The sequence below is a fragment of the Diorhabda sublineata genome, chromosome 1 (assembly GCF_026230105.1).
Source record: "Diorhabda sublineata isolate icDioSubl1.1 chromosome 1, icDioSubl1.1, whole genome shotgun sequence".
NCBI lineage: Eukaryota > Metazoa > Arthropoda > Insecta > Coleoptera > Chrysomelidae > Diorhabda > Diorhabda sublineata.
This window is the reverse complement of record NC_079474.1, coordinates 14,419,461-14,443,894: the sequence shown is the minus strand read 5'-3', so window position 1 is coordinate 14,443,894 and position 24,434 is coordinate 14,419,461. Positions and strand designations below refer to the sequence as shown.

The window sequence follows — 24,434 nt, the reverse complement described above, 5'->3', positions numbered from 1 at the left end:
ATATATTTATGAGACAACTTACTTAAGTGGTTTAAATTATTCATAGACAAATTTTAGACAGGGACGATTTGAATAAAAACTTACCAGAAAACAAGGTTACGAATCGGAACATTTAAATATGTGGACAAATTTGTTAGTCGCGTCAAAATGTTTAGAAAATTGATCTCGTATGGACTTGCGATTCATGAGCGTCACGATCGAAACGTGAAAGTTTATGATAAAAGAGAAACGCGCAGTCATTCACTGAAATGTCGTCTCTTTTGGGGTAATAATTCAAAATCCTATAAGCATAAATCCACATTATGTGAAGTCTCCCGATCTGATGATCACCCCTTCATGAATAAGTCGTTAATTTAACAGTTTATTTTTGGAAAAAAAAGAGTCTCTAAAGACAAATGACAGTTTGTTTTTTAACAAAGACAATATCTAAAGACAACTAACGATTTTTCATTGAGAAAGATAGTCTCTAAAGACAACATACGGTTTATTTTTGAAAAAAAAGAGTCTCTGAAGACAAATAAAAGTTTGTTTTCAAAAAAGACAGTCCCTACGTACAGATGACGATTTTCTAAAGTCTCTAAAGACAAATGAGGATTTGTTTTTATAAAAGATAGTTTCTAAAGACAAATGACAGTTTGTTTTTAACAAAGACAGTCTCTAAAGACAACATACAGTTTATTTTTGAAAAAAATAGTCTCTAAAAGACAAATAAAAGTTTGTTTTCAAAAAAGACAGTCCCTACGTACAAATGGCGATTCTCTAAAGTTTTTAAAGGCAAATGACAGTTTGTTTTTTAACAAAGACAATATCTAAAGACAACTAACGATTTTTCATTGAGAAAGACAGTCTCTAAAGACAACATACGGTTTATTTTTGAAAAAAAGAGTCTCTAAAGACAAATAAAAGTTTGTTTTCAAAAAAGACAGTCCCTACGTACAGTTGACGATTTTCTAAAGTCTCTAAAGACAAATGAGGGTTTGTTTTTATAAAAGATAGTTTCTAAAGACAAATGACAGTTTGTTTTTAACAAAGACAATATCTAAAGACAACTAACGATTTTTCATTGAGAAAGACAGTCTCTAAAGACAACATACGGTTTATTTTTGAAAAAAAAAGAGTCTCTAAAGACAAATAAAAGTTTGTTTTCAAAAAAGACAGTCCCTACGTACAGTTGACGATTTTCCAAAGTCTCTAAAGACAAATGAGGGTTTGTTTTTATAAAAAATAGTTTCTAAAGACAAATGACAGTTTGTTTTTAACAAAGACAATATCTAAAGACAACTAACGATTTTTCATTGAGAAAGACAGTCTCTAAAGACAACATACGGTTTATTTTTGAAAAAAAAAAAGAGTCTCTAAAGACAAATAAAAGTTTGTTTTCAAAAAAGACAGTCCCTACGTACAGTTGACGATTTTCTAAAGTCTCTAAAGACAAATGAGGGTTTGTTTTTATAAAAGATAGTTTCTAAAGACAAATGACAGTTTGTTTTTAACAAAGACAGTCTCTAAAGACAACATACAGTTTATTTTTGAAAAAAATAGTCTCTAAAAGACAAATAAAAGTTTGTTTTCAAAAAGGACAGTTCCTACGTATAGATGACGGTTCTCTAAAGTCTCTAAAGACAATTAAAAGTTTTTTTTTTTTTTCAAAAAAGACAGTCCCTACGTACAAATGGCGATTTTCTAAAGTTTTTAAAGGAAAGACTCTAAAGTCTCTAAAGACAAATAAAAGTTTGTTTTCAAAAAAGACAGTTCCTACGTACAGATGACGGTTCTCTAAAGTCTCTAAAGACAAATAAGGGTTTGATTTTATAAAAGATAGTTTTTGAAAACAAATAACAGTTTGTTTTTAACAAAGAAAATCTCTAAAGACAATTGGAAGTTTGTTATTGAGAAAGACAGTTTCTAAAGACAAATTACAGTTTCTTTTTAACAAAGACAATAATTAAAAACAACTAACGATTTGTCGTTGAGAAAGACAGTTTCTAAAGACATATAATAGTGTAGATGAAGGAAAAACTAAGATGAATAAACGGTTTAGTAGAAAAAGCAAAAATCGATGGATATGTACAGGGTTAACAATGAATTGTCGATTTTATGATGATGTTCCATTTTCCCACTTTATTGACTTGTTACAGCGTCGAAGTAATAAAATTTCATTGTAATTACGCCAAATTCAATAATAAACATATATCGAGCACATTTCATTCTGCCATTAAACCAGAGAACAAAAGAAAAACTAAAGTTATTTTAAATTTACAACTCAAACATCAAACTCCAACGCATTCACTATAACCCCTTGCATACAAATCATCTTTATGTGTTTGTACATAAGATGTATACTTCTGTATCCGGAAACGATTACGAGATTTAATAGGGAGATGGCGTCTTGACGTGTATAAATAAGCCAAAATTGCGATGTTCAATAAGTTCGATACTCTTTTTATAATAAAAATCGTTAAGTTTCTCAAAATAACTATTAACTGCCGACATCAACTCTTTATTGTTGGAAAATCTCTGACCAACGAGTCATTTCTTCAAGTCTGGGAAAATAAAATAATCCAAGGAGGCTAAATCTGTTGAATAGGGTGCATGAGGTAGCAATTTATTAATATCGGCTATTGCAATAACGGATGTGTGAACTGGTACTTTGTGTTGATGAAACAATACTTTTTAATACAATAAAATTACTACTGGTCATACTATTAATTTTTATCCTTTATATAGTGGTAGCAGTTAAAAAATTATAAAATTAAGTTAAAATAATTGACTCAGTATTGATATTAAGTTTGATCTTAAGCAAAATTTATATTTTTTGAAAAATCTTGTATATGAGTGTAAAAAAAAATAATATATAATCATTTTATCATCGGTTTTAGGTCTTGGAGACATTTTTATGAAACTCAAATCGATTACAACAATACTGTGCATCTATATACAATTTTTTGGAACACACTATATAAGGGACGCAAATTAATAATATAACTAGTGTACTCCAATTGTAAAAATTTGAAAATTTGGAGTAAGCCCTCGTTTATTAAATTTCAAAAATTTGCATCTTATATAATATAGTGTGTCCCAAAAATATGTTGATTATTGGAGAAAACAATTTATCATAAAAATCTCTGTCATAAAACTCACAAAATAAATATTGGATATTATTTTTTTATTCGTATACAAGGTACGTAAAAACAATATAAATATAATTGTTTTAGTTTTTTTTTTTTGATAATTTTTACAAGAAAGATAAATTTTGACGTTTCGACTTTTCTTTTCTAAAACACAAAAAAAACAAAAGAAGTAATGCATCAAGTGCCTTGTTCTAGTTGTGACCCTGTGTACATAGGGGGCAGATATCTCAATATTTAGAAAATAGACTAAAAAAATCATAATTACAATAAAAAAAAATAAATAGAACTGCATTAACGAACCATGAAATATCAAAAAAAACAATAATTCAATTATAAAGATTCAAAAATTATTGAAACGGAATTTAATACAAGAGAAATGGAATTTTTAGAAATGGTTCACATTCATAAGAACGAAAAAGCTATAAATGATAGAAAAGATCTAAATAATTTAAGTACAATTTTTAATTCTATTTTGTAAATTCTAATAAAACTACAAATAATTTAATTGATGACTGCTACGTAAAAACTTAGAAAAAATCAATCTTTCTGGTTAAAAAAAATATTTTATTCTTATTTTGATATTCATGATGAAGATGATCTATAAATCAATATAAATAAGCAAATTGTCAGTATTATTATCATATTTTGATAAAGATTTAAAGAAAAGTCGAAACGTCAAAATTTATCTTTCTTTTAAAAATTAAAAAAATACTCATTTTAAAACAGAAGAGTCCTAAAATCAAGAACATTTAAATGCATTGATATATCAAAAGGTCTAAGAAATAAGAAATTAAAGAAATTTATAATTTTTTTTTAATATTTAATTATCACATAGTCAGTTTCAGGCTTAACAGTTATCTGGAGACACACTAGATAAGTGATGCAAATTAATAGTCCACCAATATAGTGTCATTTTATTAAACTTTTTGAGGAAAATGACTGAAAAAACAAATTCAATCTTATACAAATGAACATAGTGCATTTATATACCAATTTTTTGGACACATTGTATAAGGGATGCAAATTATAATGTAACCTGTGTAATTATAAGTGATTGTTTTTCTTTTTTCAAGATAGCCAATGAAAATTATCCCAAAAAACCGACGCCATGACCTTGCTTTCAGATGGAACGGTCTTTGTCTTCTTTTGAGCATGTTTTCAGTCCACTGTTTTGATTGTTCTTTTGTTTTTGTTCCATTGCGAGCAAAAACTGGGCGCACAGCTTTCTCATGTACAAATTTTCAGTTAATTTGCGATGTACTGCACTTTTTAGAATATCTACTGTATCTGTTAACTTGCTCTGTGGATTTTCTCAACATTTCTGAAGTCTTCACCTCATTCGGTCGACCACAGGGATGCTGGTCACCCAGATTAGAATCTAGTTTAGCTTCTATATTTTAAATAAAAACATCACATAACTGAAGACGTTCACTATCAATGACTGCCAAACAAATAATAAACAATGTGGCGTATTTCTTCAAACTGTATAGATTGTGTACTTTCTAATACAGTGATATTTTTCAAGCAACTACCGCCATCTCTAGGTCAGGCCAGGTATAGTCTTCGTATAAAAAAAATAAATTAATATAATGTTAAAGTTGATTTAAAGAGACGTTAATCATTTCAATCGATTCAAATCGTTAAGAAAAGCTACGATCGTAATTGTGAATAATTAGTTTAATTCGTATACGTGTTTCAGCAAATGTATACAAAGTAAATGATTAATTGGCATTTGCCCTGGTTCACGATAGATCGTTATCAGTAATATAAACATGTTTCTTTCCAATAAATTTATTTATGCGTTAGTTAATAAGTTATATACTTTATTGGTTTATTCGAGACGAGTAAATTAATCAAATCTAGAGTCTATTTTTATATATATATACGAGATATTAATAAAACCAAAGTTCTAATGCAAAACTTGGTACCGTCATTTTGAATATTATAAAAGAATAAATTCGAATGGTGTTAATGGGTTGACGACTCAAATAAAACTGCCCAATAGCTTTGACAAAATGACAACGTTTCGATCTTTTATTTGATCTTTATCAAGACTTCAACATTCAAAAAACCCTGGATCTACACAGAGGCTTGATAAAGATCAAATAAAAGATCGAAACGTTGTCATTTTGACGAAGTTCTTGGACAGTTTTATTTTGAGAAGAAGGAGGATGAAGGACAATAATATTAAGATTAACATCAAAGAATAATTGAATCAATACTTATGTCTTCAAAGGTATAGAAAAAGTATCGGGATACAGTCAAAAAATTTGTCATCATTGATCAAAATACAATTGCTCATATAATCTAACAATACTAATTTGATTTATCTATTTTGTATTGCTGGACGAAAGTTTATCAAACAAACAATATCAAGTTTATAAAGATCGGTTAAGCAGAACCGCAATTTTTTATAAGAAAGTTCCCACTCTCCCCCAACTCTAATTTGAAGACAGACTAAAACTTGTGAGATGAAAAATGCGCCGAATTTGTTGAGGAATTTGTATATAAAGTTTAAATTAATTAGGTGATGCGTATCAGCGTCAAATTAGCAGAAATCAATGAAAAAATATTCAAAATTTGTAGCTTTTTGTTGCTATTTAGTTGCTGAAACCACGATTTTAATGCTCAAGCCGTTGGCAAAAAATCGCAATTAATGTTAAATTCATTTAAAGCCAGCATAAAATTTCGATAAATCAATAAATATCAAGTCAACTAGTGAACCAAAATTTGTTGCTGCAAGTAAGTATTACCGAAAATTAAACAAAAACCGGACGATTTTTTATGCTAGCAGTAATTTTCTTGACACATGCTAGCTTGAACTCGACTTGTTACACGAAAAATGGAGACAAGATTTAGTTGCTACATTGAACAATGTTCAAATGAGCCTAAATAATAAGCAACAAAATGGAAACTAAAAATTGGCCTATACTTTCGATCAGCAACAATTTTTCTAGTACATGCTACCTTGAATTTGACTTATTGAGCAACAAATACTAAAGAAATTTATTTGCTACATTGAACAACGTTCAAATGAGTCTAAATAATAAGCAACAAAATCGATTTTTAAATCTGTTTTGAAATAATTTGTAAACGGCTCTACTGATCGATTTCAAAACTTACCAGCTCTTAACCTCAAAGAACCACGTCGATCGCCGCCAATATTTCCGCGATGATGTCCGTATGTATTTATGTGACCCTCTTATAACTTTTGAATGGCTCGACCGATTCCATCGCGGTTAGAGCCATTCGAAACGGCTTGACCAAACTTTTATTTGAACCGATTCGGACCAGTAGATTTGAAGAAATCTCAAAAAAGCTACGAATTTTTTTTCCAAATTTGTTTTTTTTTTAAATAACTTTTATCTTCAACTTTAGCTTCATCGATCGATTCCAAAAACGAATCAGCTCTTAACAACAAAAAGCCACGTCGATTGCCGCCAAGCAGATCAAAATCGGTTGATTCGTTCGTGAGTTATTGTTGTCGAAAAAAAACCGAAAAACGTGTTTTGCTGATCGATTTTTAGTTCCCATTTTGTTGCTTATTCTTTAGGCTCATTTAGACATTGTTCAATGTAGCGAATACATTTCTTTAACATTTGTTGTTCAACAAGTCAAGTTCAAGGTGGCATGTAGGCTCGTTTGAACATTGTTCAATGTAGCAACTAAATCTTGTCTCCATTTTCCGTGTAGCAAGTCGAGTTCAAACTAGCATGTGTCAAGAATATTACTGCTAGTATTAAAAATCCGTCCAGTCTTTTTATCTAATTTTAGGTAGTTTTATTGATTTATCGAAATTTTATGCTAGCTTTATATGAATTTAGTAGTAATTGCGATTTTTCGTGAACGGCTTAAGCAACAAAATTGCGATTTCAGCAACAAATTTTGCATATTTTTTATTGATTTTTGCTAATTTGACACTGCTACTTTGATAGAGCTTAATTAAATGCTAGTTGTATATAAAAAATCATTTTCGTGAATATAATATTTAATTCAATAAATTCTGGATGTTTTTTTTTCTATTCCAATACAAATTTGAAAATATTATCGATAAAACCCTGCGTACAGTTCCCCACGAACGATTGAGGGGCACATACTGCACGAATAAACAACAAATGAATGAAAATTATTTTACTATAGAATCATATACTCACACTAAGTCGGCCGAATTCTTTCTGAAACAAACACCAATATTAGTAGAAATGTGTTATGGAAAATGAGGGAAGTTACACGAATTATATACGAAAAATTTTTCACAAAAACCACCCATTTCTTTAGAATGCAGTAAAATATAAAATAGTACAATTAGTATTTAAGAACGGTTGAAATAATGAATGTTGTTGACGTCTTTAACCCCCCTCGTAAATTGATAAACGAAATATTTATATATGCTCCATTTTTGTACATTAAATTTTTACCATTGCTCCGAACTGTAGTCTATTTTTATTTATGAAAGAGTATTATTTTAACAAAGCATTCGTCACCTAAGTAACCTGCTTTTAACTTCAAAAAAGTTATAGGTGAGACACAAGTTAGGTTTAATAAAGTTCTATCAAGGAAGCAGTCTCAAATTAGCAAAAATCGTTAAAAAATATGCAAAATTTGTAGCTTTTTGGTTGCTGAAACCGCGATTTTGTTGCTCAAGCCGTTTAAGGGTTCAAGCTGGCTAAGAGAAGTTTTTTTCTATAACCAAACGGAATTTAGTTTACGGATAGACCTCGTATTATAAGACAAACGCCTTTGAGAAAAGCCCAAAAGTAATTATAACAATGACATCATCTAATCTTCACATGTTTATCTTACTAAACCCATTATTAGGTACATCTAAAATCTTTTTTTTCTTCTCAGTAGCAGGTAGAAAAATGTATTTCAATACTTGAGAACGGACTAGATCATACAAGGACTAATTTTCTAAAAACATTAGCTTTAAAAAACGGTTAATGATCTTCCTCCCTGATAATTTCTAGTTACCGATCACGATTTTGCAAAAAACCCACAATTATTACGTCTCCCATAATTTATGTTAAGTGGGCTATTAAAAAAAAAGTCAAATAATTATTATTTAATTTACTTCGCAAGTTAAAGAATGTTTTAAATTATTAATATTAAAACAATTTAATGTCTCGATGAATGCTACTATTATGAAGTTTATTATTCAATTATCAGGTACTGGTAGAGGTATTTTTTTTACTTTCAAACTGACCTAATACAAATAAGCTGTACAGAACAATAGAAAAAGATTTGGACTGCTCAAAAGCCCGGTGTATTGAAGAGGTCTTGTCAAATTCTGACAAGCTCGAAACTGCCGTTTTTTACCGTGAAATTCCCAGAATTTGCCGTTAATTATTTTTAAATGAGTGGACAAGGAGGCGCGGATCGATAGAATGGCCGGCACGATCTCCTGATCTGACGCATTAGATTTATTTTTGTGCAAAGACGGTTATAATGTTGCCTCAGAGGTTGAGTAACGTTAGAAGACATTTCTATACCTGATTAGCGTGTTTTGGACAATTCTTACATTGACATCGATATTTTCTTACGCGTTTAAAAATACAAATCGACCTGTCACAGGCTTTTTTTCAACACGCCCTCATTTATGTATTAACGAATTTATTTCATTTCGATGTTCCACTCCGTATATATTGGGTAGCTTAACGATTTGTAACTAAACTGCGTTGAGGGTCTCGTGGTTAGGTAGTAAATTGCAGTCAAATGGTCGTGGGTTCAAGTATGATTGTGGAACGTGCGATTTTGCACATTTTTCATTTTATTTATTAGATTCAACAAATTTTATAACGATTTTTCGTAAAATAATTTATTTGTATGACACTTTAATTGTAAAATAGTCTTTTTTCAACATGTCCTCATTTATTTATTGGCGAATTTGTTACATTTCGATGTTCCACTCCGTATATATTTGGTAGCTTAACGATTTGTAATTAAAATGCGTTGACGGTCTCGTGGTTAGGTTGTCGCCTTGCAGTCAAATGGTCGTGGGTTCAAGAATGATTGTGGAACGTGCAATTTTACATATTTTCCATTTTATAATCATAATATATTTGTATGACATTCCAATTACAATAAATACATGTATAAAAGAATTTATTTTTTCAATTCGACACTGTTGAGCAATGGATAAATTCCATAATAAGTTCCACGCGATAAATTGAGATTCTATTTAATTGTGGATTATGTACCTACTAAAAAGGGATGCGAGTAATATCCGTATTCGAAATACACGATACGTCGCGCATTTTAAGATAATAAAGTGTCGCGCTGTTGCGTTCTGTCGGTCCGGACATGTTCGGAAGCAACCATATTGTCACTGGCAGATCAATTACGCGAAGACCGTAACCCATGAGGAACATTGTCACGAACATACAATCGAATCACATACAATACAAAACTACCAAGTTAAATAACGCTTCTTTGTGCAAATCAAGTGATAGAAAGGAATGAATCGGACAGAAACCGACAGGATGAAAGGGACAATAGGTTTCAACAAATCTACACTCTCACACACACTGATATCTTTAATAGCACGTCTGACGCGATATTTTTTATCTATATGGCGTGGAACATCCAAATAGAATAAATTTGTTAATAAATAAATGAGGATGTGTTGAAAAAAAGGCTATTTCAATTAATAAAATTATTATAAAATGAAAAATATAAAAAATTGCACTTTTCACAATTAGACTTGAACCCACGACCATTTGACTGCAAGACGACAACCTAACCACGAGACCGTAAACGAATTTTAGTCACAATTCAGTAAACTACCAAATCTATACGGAGTGGAACATCGAAATGGAACAAATTCGTTAATAAATAAATGAAAACGTGTTGATAAGAAGGCTAGTTTACAATTAAAGAGTCATACAAATAAATTATTTTACGAAAAATCGTTATAAAATTTGTTGAATCTAATTAATACAATAAAAAATATGCAAAATTGTACTTTCTACATTTAGACTTGAGCCCACGACCATTTGACTGCAAGACGACAACCTAACCACGAGACCGTAAACGAATTTTAGTCACAATTCATTAAACTACCAAATCTATACGGAGTGGAACATCGAAATGGAACAAATTCGTTAATAAATAAATGAAAACGTGTTGATAAGAAGGCTAGTTTACAATTAAAGAGTCATACAAATAAATTATTTTACGAAAAATCGTTATAAAATTTGTTGAATCTAATTAATACAATAAAAAATATGCAAAATTGTACTTTTTACATTTAGACTTGAGCCCACGACCATTTGACTGCAAGACGACAACCTAACCACGAGATCGTGAACGAATTTTAGTTGCAAATCGTTAAGCTGCCAAATATATACAGATTGGAACATCGAAATGGAACAAATTCGTTAATAAATAATTGAGGACGTGTTAAAAAAAGGGCTATTTTACAATTAAAGTGTCATACACATAAATTATTTTACGAAAAAACGTTATAAAATTTGTTGAATCTAATTAATAAAATAAAAAATATGCAAAGTTGTACTTTTTACATTTAGACTTGAACCCACGACCATTTGACTGCAAGACGACAACCTAACCACGAGACCGTAAACGAATTTTAGTTACAAATCGTTAAGCTACCAAATATATACAGAGTGGAACATCGAAATGAAACAAATTCGTCAATAAATAAATGAGGACGTGTTAAAAAAAGATTATTTTACAATTAAAGTGTCATACAAATAAATTATTTTACGAAAAATCGTTATAAAATTTGTTGAATGAATATACGGAGTGGAACATCGAAATAAAATGAATTATATAGGGTGAGTCATGTTATAGTGGCCGATATCAACTTTCTTATTTCAAATACAATGCCTTGTAAATTATTTTTTTTTAATTTTCCATAAAGATATAGATATTTTGTATTGCTTGATAAAATTTATTTCAAATAACATCAAGTTTATAGAAATCTGTTGTACAGAATCATAACAAGTTTCCCCCAAAGAATTTGTTGAAGATTTTGATTATCACTCAATTGGGTGAATTTTAAAAAATTTTGGTTTTTGATTTTCCAGATGGACCTACAATTCTGAAAATAATTTCCACGTCTTTCACTTTTATTTTTTCTTTCACTGATATCTGATTATCCTGATTAAATTCGTAAGTTTTCATAATTTTCTTAAACTTCTACAACACGTCTATTTAAGGTTTAACTTAACCACAATGGAAAATTAAAAAAAGGGCTGCAATATGTATTTTTCATTCATTCAATTATTCCCATTGAAAAAAATTCGAAACAACTTTATTATTTTCGACGACTTTCGCTTATTAAAGGAATTCTTTTGTCTTTTAGCGTTTAAAGAATCCTGAGCGTCTTATCGCTGACAACTGATTCCTTGACAAATCGATTTTTCATAGATTCGCTTCTCACAAAAGGGGAAAGACGGCGACACTCGGTGCTATAGGCGAGGAATATAAAAGCGAAGAACGTTTTCAGGACAAGTAGTATTTCCTCGCGACTTGCCAACGCGAACTCGAACCAACGATTATACCATTATGTCCTTCAAACCATAAAAGAGAAACAAAAAAATTAAGACTAAAAATACCGGAATTTTAATTAAAAATATATTTAATTGTTTTTTCCATGTCTCCGATTTGATTAAGTTATCTCATAAAATTTCTATAATACCTTATTATACGAGGGCGGATACCTTTGCTTCGTCCTTAACCCATTCATAAATCAAAAATTTTTTTCTACTTGTATACTTTTTACTTTACTTTAATGATAATTAGGTAATTAATTAATAGCCATCATTAAATGTTTATTGCAAAATATACCAGACGATAACAAAATGGAACATCTGGAGCAGTGCACAGTCAATAAATAGTTGCGTTTATAATAATTGAACCATGCAAAATCATCGAATACAAAGGCTACTAGATAAGTTCTGAGATATGGCAATTCAATATTTCAAATATGACTTTTCTATGACTCTCAACGTGAATTAAGCCAAAAAGCAGTGTTACAATAGTTACAAAAATGATTTTCGTGAAGGTCATCCAAAATCTGCAGAAAACATTGATGCTGTGCGTAAAATGATATTGCAAGACGTCATGTGACATACCGTGAAATTCGGGCGTTCTATCAGAAAGATTTGTTCGCATTAGATACCGTATAGTTTAAGAATCGATCAAAAGAAAAGATCATGTCGATTGGTGCAAAGAAATTCTGAAAAAAATCAATCGAGGTGCTCTAGAAGACGTCTATAATATCGTAATAGGCGACGAATCATCTTGAATTCGTGAGAAATATTTTATTTTCAAAACTTGATATTATGAAAGTACTTAGAACAAACCTAGTACAATCCAGAAGAGCTGTCAAAATATTTTTAAAAGTGCGGTGCCAACTTCTTGCGATATCAGTTGAAACCTAAAAGTTTTTGAATAGTCAAAACATCGAATTTATGGGTCCTTGTTTGGCACCCAATGATTTCGTTCAAATAACATGTTTTAGATTATATCTGACATTTAATTGACGTGTTCACACCAATAAATGGCACAAAGTCAGTTGTTTAACACGACACATACATGAAGGGATAGATGGAGTCAATGATAGTTTCCTTAGAATTTTTGAAATTGTACATTGAGCCAAGCAGTGACCATTTAAACCCATGATGGCTTATAAATCTTCTACTATAGCTGAAGAAGCTCATGAAGATAATGTGGTAACTTTGCAAATTGTTGACCTCGATCCCAAACACAAATACGCAAAAATTGGGAAACATTTTTTTTATAATTATGTACGAAGAAAGAAACTTGAAAATTGGTGAAAGGATTTCTTTTTCTATCACACGTTACTTAATCAAGATAAAATATAATTAAGTAAAAGTTGATTTTAAGCGTAAAAATTAGTAAATAAGTGAAGCACAATTTCGTTAAAACTAATTATTATCTTAATTATAGGAAAATACGAAGCTGATAAAATACTCAAAACAAAAAAAAATTAAATAGTTTTCAACCGACTCGTTTATGAATTTAAATGATATATTCAAGGTGAGTTTTAATGACACTTATTACGATATACATAAAGCTTACTGCACCTGTCCCTCTATATAGTCTGATTATACATTTCGTGTTAAGCTTCAAACTAATTAAATTCAATTGCTTTGTATAGAAGAAACTTATTTTAAGTAAACTGGAAGCAGATATTGGAAATTAACTAAAGGGTTGGATTGACAAAATAAACTGGGTTTTCGCTTAAAATGTTTCAAGAATCTGAAAATCCCAATGTTCAACCCAAAACCTAGATGTTTTCCTAATTAAAATGACTACAAAGTAAAAAAAACGATCGAATTTATTAATGATTAGGAAATATCTAAATATATGTAAAGAAGAAAAATGATATTTTCAATTGCAAAACAACGCAATGAACCAAAAAAACATCAAAATAGGAAAATCTATCCGAGAAGATAAATACCAGAAGAATTTGTGAAAAAAACATTTTGACCTGGAAAATTGTGGCAGTCTTAATTTTAATTAGTCTTAGTAGGAAAACTATCTCTTGTTTTAGTGCCCTTCAGTACTGCTCCTAAGCCCTCGATTCCCAAAGTGGTCCATGTGAATCACTAGAGGTCCACGGGGGACTCGGGGATCAACGTTGGGCGTGACGTTCATGGGGGTCCATGATAATTAGTTTCTTTTCGATAGTAAAGAAAGAAGTAAGATGTTGTTCTTATCAATATAAACAGATATTTCAAGGAGCTCAGCAATTTAACAATTACAAACAAGTTGGAATGCCTTGATGAAGATATTCAGACATACGTTCAATATTTTAATGCCCTGCATGATGATTTTAAAATCAGTTTCTGTCGATGGAAATACCAACCATTTGATGAAACGCAAGTAGAAATACCCAAAAAATTTGTTTAGTCGATTCATTATCAAATAAATAACCCTATAAAACAATCAATTCTGATATTTTCTTTCTAAAACCGCCAATTCATTACTGAAGCTCCACCGGATCCAGAAACATTTTGGAAGTGATGAAAAATAAAAGTTTTGGAACCAATGTTCTAAACCCTCAGATATCTTTAAACTGTACGTATACCAGGTAACTTTTTGGATTAATGAAGATGGCAAAAGAAGGAAAACAGTGGAAGAAATGGGTATAAAAGAACCATCATCTGAAATGTGAGAAAATACAGAAAACTGGAAGATCTAACAATCTCAGTTTAAAAAAAAACATGTCAAAGCAAGCTCTACAGATTTCATTATCAAAATTGGTAATCTGGTCATTTTTGACACTGATCTGATCCCATAACATTTAAATATAAATTATACCAAAAAGTCAACACGAACTTAAAATTAACACACCATTTATATTTTCCGACTTATTTTCATCGAACATATATGGCTACGTGTCAAATTGATCAATTTCTTAGGCGTATTAAGAATCATTACTGAATTATCAACTGTTAGAAATGTCAAGATTCCTAACTTAAATGTTAACAGAAGACTAAGAGAAACCAAATTAGCTAGTATCAGATGACCGTGGTATGGTACAGAAATGATTTTCTGATTATCTCTCCAATTAAACTATTTAATGGTCGAAAATATTCAGGGAAAACTGTTTGAGGTACACAGAGAGTCGATCTATGAATGGAAGATATTATTCAAGATCACACGCCTTTGATAGAAGGATTAAATGCTTTACATTGCAAGGATTGGATAACTAGTGGCCACCATGTATTCCTTATAAATCAAATAGAGCTCCATTAGAGGGTTCTTGTCCCAATGAACCTGCAAGAGTTACAGAATGCTGTTCTTTTGGAATGGAAAATATTCCTCAATCAACCAGCCGAAACTTATTCGCTCAAGGATGTACCAATTGATACAGGAATGTTATTTTCTTTAATTGTAAATTTTCTTTATAAAATTTAGAAGCCTTTTACTTTTTTTATAATTCTTAGAAATTCAATTGAAAATAATTGTTATATGGCGCAACGTTATTTAAGTACCTTTAATATAATACTAACTCCAAATTAAATAGACTGAATTGGGATTAGTATTTCTGTGAAAAAACGCATATTCCGTTGAATAAATCCTATAATCAAGTTTATAAATATAAGTCTGCAAGATTAAAACTGATAGCTACAATTTATCTCTCCCAAGTTTATTTTGATACATCAAAGGACATCAAATATACTGAACTTTATCTACCTACTAATCAATCAACTTATATTTGATTCTACTGCCTAACAACTGTAACACCTCGAGATTTTCATCGTTTCAAAACTGGATTTCTGATAAATACCTAAAGTTTAATATTAATAATAATGATTGCAAATTACTGTGCCACCTAAGCATGGTAGGTACGTGTAGAAGGAGCTTAATCTTTAACTTCGGAAAAGCTCGGAAAAGTAAAACTGTCAAGTTAAGATGATTGATACTCATAGTCGCCCACTTATTTCAGGAAATAGATCTATATTTACATAGTACAACGCTCTCGTTATTAATGTTGAAATACATGATTTTTTTGCAATGAAATTAAGTATCTTGTATTTCCAAGTTTATTAACAATCACCAATATAAAATATATTATTAATAAGTAATTTTTAAATAGAACTTAATGGAACACTTAAACAAATTGATCTTGAAGCACTAATCGTGGCTAGAATTACAAATAACTATATAAGGACGTCTTACACATTCTTTGTGAATAGAAATAATTAAAATATTTTGTCATTATTATTGTACATCAAAGTATAGTATTAAAAAAGTACTATTCAATTGCGAACCAAAGTCGATAGACAAATCATTTATAATATATGTACAAAAACATAACTATAAAATCGCAATTTGAAATTTATTGTAGGTAACATTTATAAAGTCGTTGAATGTTGATTATAGACTTATTTTAAGTATCGTAACAATCATAAAAGTCGATAAATTCTTAATGTGACGAAGTTATCAATGTGATAAATAAAAATAAACAATTACAAAATGGCTTCGGGTGTCCGACAGCGGAGACGAAACGAGTTCCACCATTAAAATGAGATAGACTTATATGCCCACCGTGCTATCAAAACGTGACAGAAAGAAAAGTTTCCAGGTTATGGAGTGAATACGACAGCGTCATCAACAGAGTGAGAAAAACAATAAAAAGAGATATAAATTGGTTATTTTTCCCATAAAGAACAAAGATATAACGTTCAATGTAAAAGCTAAATCTACCGTTTTACTTGTACACAGTACTTACCAGCTTTAGGAGCTCGAAATGCGAGTATATCCAACGAAATTGTATAAAAGTAATCCTCTTTTTGTAATGGGTAATCACACTAAAACACAAACCACTTGATCACTGATGCACAAAACACTTCATACGAATACGAAATAATCTTTTTCGGCACACCGTAACACATAAATCGGTTATATAGAATAATATTATTGGCACAAAAATCATTCCTCACGCATACCGTTCACAAAGTCAACGGCAGGCGGCAGGCACAAGGCACAACGACTGTGGGAACGATTTAGTTTTGAAACGAACATATCCGAACATCAACGAAGTACAAACAACCTTAGGATAACCAAGCTTAATGTTGCCAAATTATCTGTATTTCCGGAAAAATTGGATATCTCATTATTTAATTATATTTTTAGTACCAAATATCAAGGTATATGAATGATAATATGATCATTTCTTGGTTTAAGAAAATATATATTTAATTAAAGTCACTAGTAATATGGAAATTTACATTGTAGTATTTATATTTGTATATGTAAAAGTCTATCAAGTGGATGTGTATGGGCATTAATCTAAATGATATACAATTTTTTATTGCACAAATTTCTGTATATCAAATTTAAATATGCATATCTTCATGTTTAATTAAATAAAACGTTTACTTAAGAAAAATTTTCAACAAGTATGTCAACACTGTGTACCTCTACGGTTAAATACTATATCACACGTCATAATAGAACATCTTGTACAAATTTAAAATTTACGCTAGAACTATTCATCAGCCTGTGTGGTAGTGTGTCTTTAATTACTTTCCACAATTTTATTGCTTACAGATATATTTTTAATAAATAATAAAGTAAAATTATTATATTCTTAGAAATAAACGGTATTTCAATGAAAAATAACAGACAGGTAGTTTTGTTACGTTGAGCCCATGGGTAACTAAGAAAAATCGACTTCTTAGAAGTTAATATTCCAATTTGAAGTAGGTAGGAAGGTTAAAGTAATGAAACAACGTCTATTCTAATGATATCCCTAATGTGTGACAATATAAAGTTGAATTCACCCTGAAATCATTGAACAAAAAACAATAAATTTTCTAGCCAATTGGTATTCGGTTTCATGAATCAAATTTCAGGTAGTTTCAACAGTGATTTAATCAACAGATGTATATTGAGGTCTTTAATGCAATTATACAATTTCAAATCAACATACCCAATTATATAAACAGTACTATAAAACGGGCGTTTCGAATACAGGCTAGATATATTTTTTATGTAGATATTTTGGGTTATAATATTCAAAAAAAATTTCGGCAGGAATCAAATTGACCATTTTTTCATGGAAGGGGGTTTACTAACGATCGCTACCGCTCGCTTACATACTTGGAGGAAATTAGGTTAGGTTAGTCAATTCAACTCCTGGGAAGACATTTTTGGTCACAACACAGAAACAGTTAACCTAAAAATTATATATAACTTTTTCGTAGAGATTTTTATGAGCTTCATTTTTTGTTTGAAACTTTTTTCTTTAAAATCAATATTTTTGGAGATAATCACTAAACTTTGAGGACAGTTTTGTCAGTTAGAATCCTTTTAGATATAATCTTCTCGAATTAAGAAGCTTTGTCCAAAAATCGGGTGATTTATCTTTTGGGAACTTTATTCCATGAAATAACTGATAGGAATAAAAATGTTGATATTTCATTTTTATTTTCAAAATTTGTTATCATGGTATAAAAACAATACTTAAAATCCGTTTATGTATAAAATTTTTTCTTAATGTTTCATTTTTCTGGGGTCATTAGAATCGGATAAAAAAATGTCTACAACCCTTTTATGTTTAGTAACACAGTAAATATGTAAATAATGTGATACTATTTATGTTTTTTTTTTGTAAATAATGATTCTAATTTTCATTACAATTTTTTTTCAATTGTACTCTCTGGAATTTATCAATTTATGAATGTAATCAAAACGACTATTCAGTTCTTTAGATACCTAATTGCACAAGGTATTTAAATAGTAAAAAAACAAAGTTGTACTGGTTTGATTGTTTATACTTAAAAAATTTTTGTATAAACGTGTGTATTTCGCCACCATACGAAAACTCAGTTTACACGCCAAACTCGTATTTTATTCAAAAGAAACCGGCAAATAACAGATATGTTGTATTACAACGAGGATACAGCTCTAAGGAGATGAAAAGACTTTTTTGAAGTCAGTCTACTCTCTCACTCGAATGAAAGCTTTTCCGTTGGAACAACAACCTCGTCGGTTCTTGTTCCAACGGAATTTTCAGACGCGGACGCTTTTTATAGTTTGCCTAGTTGCCGGATCTCGTTTAATTTCTCTCTTCTTCACCGATTTTCGTGGTTTTTAGAATGACATTGTTGCTATGTTGTGAAATTATTCACAAGATTTAAAGTAGGATGCCACAAACGTATAGAGTGGCTCATATTTTCAACGTTGACCTTTGCGGGTACAAGGGAAAAGGAAATCGGAGGATCATAGGCGTGCGTCAATAATAATTATAGTATGAGGAACAAACCAAATTTTATATGAGTTATTTCTACTTTATAGTTTAAAAAAATAGTTCACATTACGAAATTTATAAAATACGTTTATATTTTTAATTTAGGTGCATTTAAATATATAATATATTTTTGTATATCTCTGTTATAAATTGTAATATTCGGTTTATAATTGCATTACACTTAAGTTTAACGCCATCTTTAAAGCAGATAAAAAACTGTAACTTTCGATGCCTGAACTGTTGCTTATGACGCACATATTGAAACGAGCTCAAATGAGTATTCTGACAAAAGAAAATGGCGGTAATAATGAAAGTGACACGTGGAACTGTCATAATATATTGACGTACAATTGGTGCAAACCAATTGTCACTAGATGGCGCTGAACTTAGCTTCTAAAGCGGTGTTCAACAATACAATCTGTAAGGGTGTTTAGTTTTTTTATGTATTTTTAGTGATTTTGGTAGGGTTTTCTCTATTTTTGTTATTTTCATTATTTCTTAAACGTGTTTGCACTTGTTCGTGTAAGTACGGAAGGAAGAGACTTGATTATCTACACGAAAGTACCCAAAAAGGTGTACTAGAATGGGATTTTAACAAGTAGTGTATTCATAACACCACATTTTTTTAAAGCGTTTTAAAACAAAGCAATTGCTTAGGACTCACACATTGAAACGAGCTCACATGAGTATTCTGACGAAAGAAAATGACGATAATAATGAAAGTGACACATGGAACATCCATAATATATTGGTGCAAACTAATTGTCACTAGATGGCGCTGAATTTGGCTTCTATAGCGGTATTCAACAATATAATCTGTAAGGGTGCGAGTACATAAATTTCATGAGTGCGTAATGGGCTTACAACTCGTGTAACGTACTATACTTTTTCTACGCCCATTCATTTTTTTCCATTAAATAAAAAACATCGTTTTTATTTAAACTATATTATAATGAATTGCATAATGTGCTGCCTAAATTTAGGGGCGTCACTCTTTCAATCCTAAATATATCTCACTAATGCTAAAAGTTTTTATGTTTTTTGATTGACTGAATTTGTGTAAATAGACCAAATAAAGTCATGCGTAAATAAAAATTTGATTGTAATTTAATCAGACCATGAAGTTTAAGTTTTTTTTCTCAAAACGCACGTGTCATTATTAAATGTCATTTACAAGGAATGTTGACAGCGCGTTGACGTTTACGGTCGTAGAAAAAAGCATTCTAAACAGGTATAATATTTTACTATTTAGACTAAAAATTCAAAATAATACTTTCTATTGTTTCTAAAACAACAACAAAATTAGTTCGTATTCTGGCTTTATTATTCACCTCTACTGAAGTTTGAAAGAAAATCAACAGATGCCGCTCATTTCGTAATGTGAAAAAAAAATACGAAAGATAACATTAAAACAAAAACAGAATTTCATATGTTATGTTGGAGAAATGGGGGTTTCGTAATAAAAATATACGAAATTATAATCTAACATTTTTTCGAAAGCAAACTTGTAATTAAATAAACCATTTTTTATTTAGCAGAAAAATATTTAGTGAAAGCGTTTTTAACACTTTTATTATCGGAAAGATTCAACGTTTTTCCGAAATCCGTAGGATCCCCAACGTTGAAAACGTCCCATCGGTTCATCGCGTTTTGTATCGATTCGAATTCGTTCATTACAAAATTCTGATATTTACTACAGTGATCGTTTAATTGAGCTTCCAAATAATCCGTATTACTCTTAATCATTCTCATAATCCCTTGCATAAATTTTTCATTCGGATCAGATTCAACTTCGTAAAGTACCTTAACTAAATCAGATTGTTCATCGATGTCGCTGGTACTTAGATTAGTTACAGACATTTCCGGTGGCGCGGCTTCAAAAAATAAAGGCGCTTTCTCGAAAGCTATCCTCGTAACCGGACCGCTATGCGCGCTACTACACATTAAAGGCTTTAACGGGTCTCTAATATCGTAAAGGGATATGCTGCCATCTTCTAATCCTACCGCAACGCATACGTCATCTATACTAATATCGCTCGAAGTAATTGCTTGATTAATATTAATACGAAATACGCATTCTCCATTATCGTAATCGTAGATGCATATCTTTTTATCTAAACCTGTTGTTAGAATTACTTTTTGGTTGCAAGTGAAATTGATTCCGGTAATGACGCCATTATGGTTCTTATAGTTGAATAAATCTTTCTCGTGGTCGATGTCTTTTAAAGTTAAACAACCGTTATTATTAGCGATACTTATAATGTTGGAAATTGTCGGATGGTATTTTATAAACGAAGCGTTTTCTAAAAAACAAGCTGTTTTCACGAAATTATTACTAGCTTCGTTGTCACTAAACAGTGCTACTAATTCTTCAGTACATATCGCTAGATTTTCATCGTTACAATTAAAATCTATAAATCTAACCGGGGAGTTGAGTTGACATACTTTCTTTAAAATATTTCTGTTTTTCGTGTCGTATAAAACGGCTTCTCCTTCGTAATTTCCGAGCGCCATAGTTCGTTTAGTATGTTGTTTAAATTTAATGGCAGTCACTTTCTTTAGAGCTTGTACGGTGTGGATTAATTCGATGTTAGTTCTATCTTTAGAAGAAACGATTTGAGGGAACGAATCTTCCTGTAGGATGCAGATATACGAATTATCGTGACACCAGGTTAGGTTGGTTATAGTTGTATTTACCGCTTTTTTAGGTTTATACGTACATACTGGTTCGAGGTACTGATCTGAAATTGCGTGTAGTTTTAGAGCATTACTCGTTGAGGCGAACATTTCGGTATACTTTTAATTTTTCTATAAAAAAATTAAGTTTAATGACATTCGTCATAAAAATATTCGTATAATTGCGTTTGACAGGTGATTTATGTCACCATATAATTTCTCATGTTTGCAATCCTTGACAAGTGTCGTAAACGTTAGTCAAGGCGTCATGAGTGACGTTCCGCCGCGATCACAACGGTGGTCGTGGTAATTCTACGCCGAGAACGCTTTGAAGAACGCACAACTTATAGTGAAATTAGCGAGCCCGACAGACGTCATGTATGATATTTTAAGCGATTAGGATATTAAATAAAGTATAAAATAAAAACAAATAATATAATAATTTCATTATTCTTTATTTTGAAATAACATCAATTTTTCTTAAAACAATTCGTTCTAATCAATAATATTTGTTTAATTGTATCTTAAGTTGATCACAAACCACCTATTTCATAGATGTTTCACACAGATGGCCAAATGAATCATTTTTGTAATTCAAATTCAGAACTCTAGATGGATCTGCGAGCAGAACTATGTATTAAGTTGGCGAATTGGATAATTTAATGTTGGTAGACATTGTGCAGATTATCTGACTCATTATTGTTGTTTGTGCTCGTGTTTTTGTATACTTTTGATTATGTATAGTGTTAGCTGTGGTTAATTTTTCAAAATAACTTTCAATAACCGTTGTGTATAACACTGAGAATCTATTAAAGTGATGTGTTTGTTCCCAAATCTTCGTAATGACTTAAACTGTTTATCAATAGATGGTTGCCAGCTATAAAAAATACTATGTTAAATGCATGGAATGTATTATGAAGTTCAAGAGACGAATTTTATTAAAATTAATAAATATTAGCTGTATATTTTTTCCATAGACAAATAAAAATATTATACGCTATGAAATTTCATTTGAACTCTTGTCGTTAATAAATAAGTGATATAATCATTGAATTATTATTTTGATTGATGAATTTTTTCGATTACTTATTGGACAGTGATATTGTGGAATTTCTTTGAAGAAAGAAGTCCTTATGTAGTAAACAAAAAATTGGATAATTTTGAGCAATAGGATCAGCATTATTTTCATACTGGATTCGATCAATTCTTTTATTTTCTATTATTTTCTGATATCAAGTCTTACGAGTAAATTTCTGTCTTCGAATGTGAAATTGCTGCCTCGCTTTTTAGTGTTAGTATTTTGCATTTCTTTAAAATAAATTGCGCTCACAACGAACCGGCAAAAAATTGTCAAAGCTCACACAGACCGGAAACGAATATATTTTTTCACAAAACAATATTTAGATTCAGATGCCAATCCTCAAGTTGGTGTTCTATGGTCTATCTTATCTGACAGTTGAAAGTGGGAGATAACTATCTCACAATTTAACCAACAGTTAGAAGTTATCCTGTTGTCGATAAACCCAAGTTTACAATAATAACTGACAATTAAAATTTATTTCACTGATAAATTGCTTATGGGCATTTACCATTATTAACGAAATTGTTTGGAGTCGGTATGAGCTTCTCCCGTCTCTGTGACTTCAAGACTTAAACTGTCTATTGATCAACCGGTTCTCAGTAATCTATGAATTACGTTGCTCATCTTCTTGTTTAGGTTAGAAAGGCCTCAGTTGTCAAAGCTATTCGGCCTGTTTGTGGTGAGTTTTTCAGGTTTTTAATCTACTTATGATTCATATAAGGTCTTTTTATTTACACTTTAGATTTACTAGTACTGACCAACTTTCTAGATCCTCTTTTAATGTTTAAAGAACCTTGTAGTATTGTATAGAAATAATGCCATTCGAATATCCCGCCTTAATTTGAATATTAATATGTATTATTTATTTAGTTTATTACTACTTCCGGTACATGGTAGCGTTGAACCAATTTGTGATTCAGTTTTACTCTAAACGTCGAATAAATTAGGTAGAATCCTCGACTTAGTCTTTTATTCAAAACCAGTAAAATTGAACTGCGTAGTCAAAGAGATCAGAGGCCTCAAAATTTAGAAATAAGTTTGATGTTTTCACTGCTTGGACATTTAATTCATGAGAAAACCATGGAGAAAGTAAATATTCGAGCTATTAGAGAAATAGTTACAAAAAATGTATGATAGGTGTTTTTCGTCACAGAGTCATAAATCCGAAGATATTTTGTTAATTTTATGTAAGAAAGCCAATGTAGTACAGTGGTTGGAACGAATTCTTGAGATGATTATTTACATTCTAGATAAGTTGGCAAACGAGTAAAACTAGAGGTTTTACTTCTTGGAGAATTATTTGATTGTTAATATAAGTTTCCTTTTAACGAATTGTTTTGAATTCTACTTTTGTTACCGCAGGGAAAATGGAACATCTGACGGATAGGAATCATAGGAAACCACATAAGGGAAATATTGAAGTTGAAACATTAAAAAAAAACGATCGCATTCTTATACTAGGGCAGGAAGGATCCTAATATGTGGTTAGGACCCGATTACTTCGATCAGTGAATTTGATCTGCATTACTACACTACCGGTCAAAAGTTTTTGCCCACTCCATAATCCATTCGTTACATTTCAGTATAATACTCTAGATAAAAGTAACTGTACCGATGCCTTTGAATTAGAATTATCTTCGTGGGCTACAACGTGAAAAAATATGTATCCACCAGGAGCTTTGGTGATACAACAACTGAAGATAAACATCTTGTATTGATCAGTAAACGTGATAGAAGTCTCACGGGGCCAGACATAGCAACTCAGATCAATGAATCTAGGGAACTGCTTTCG

The 24,434-nt window shown here is 30.6% G+C and overlaps 1 protein-coding gene across 5 annotated transcripts in view; it reads right to left on the bottom strand.

The window, feature by feature from the left end:
* Nucleotides 1-16,633, bottom strand: part of LOC130444092 (zinc finger protein 609-like) — a 62,585-nt gene extending 45,952 nt beyond the window's left edge. Inside the window, exons 1-2 of one of the 5 annotated variants that reach the window (XM_056779112.1) lie at nucleotides 16,363-16,633; nucleotides 7,286-7,306 (exon numbers count right to left, since the gene is read on the bottom strand). The gene's annotated coding sequence lies outside the window, so the exon portion shown is untranslated. The remainder of the gene's footprint in view (nucleotides 1-7,285; nucleotides 7,307-16,362) is intronic. The other 4 variants (XM_056779094.1, XM_056779121.1, XM_056779103.1 and 1 more) reach the window with 4 other exon arrangements.
* Between the last annotated feature and the right edge of the window lie 7,801 nt (nucleotides 16,634-24,434).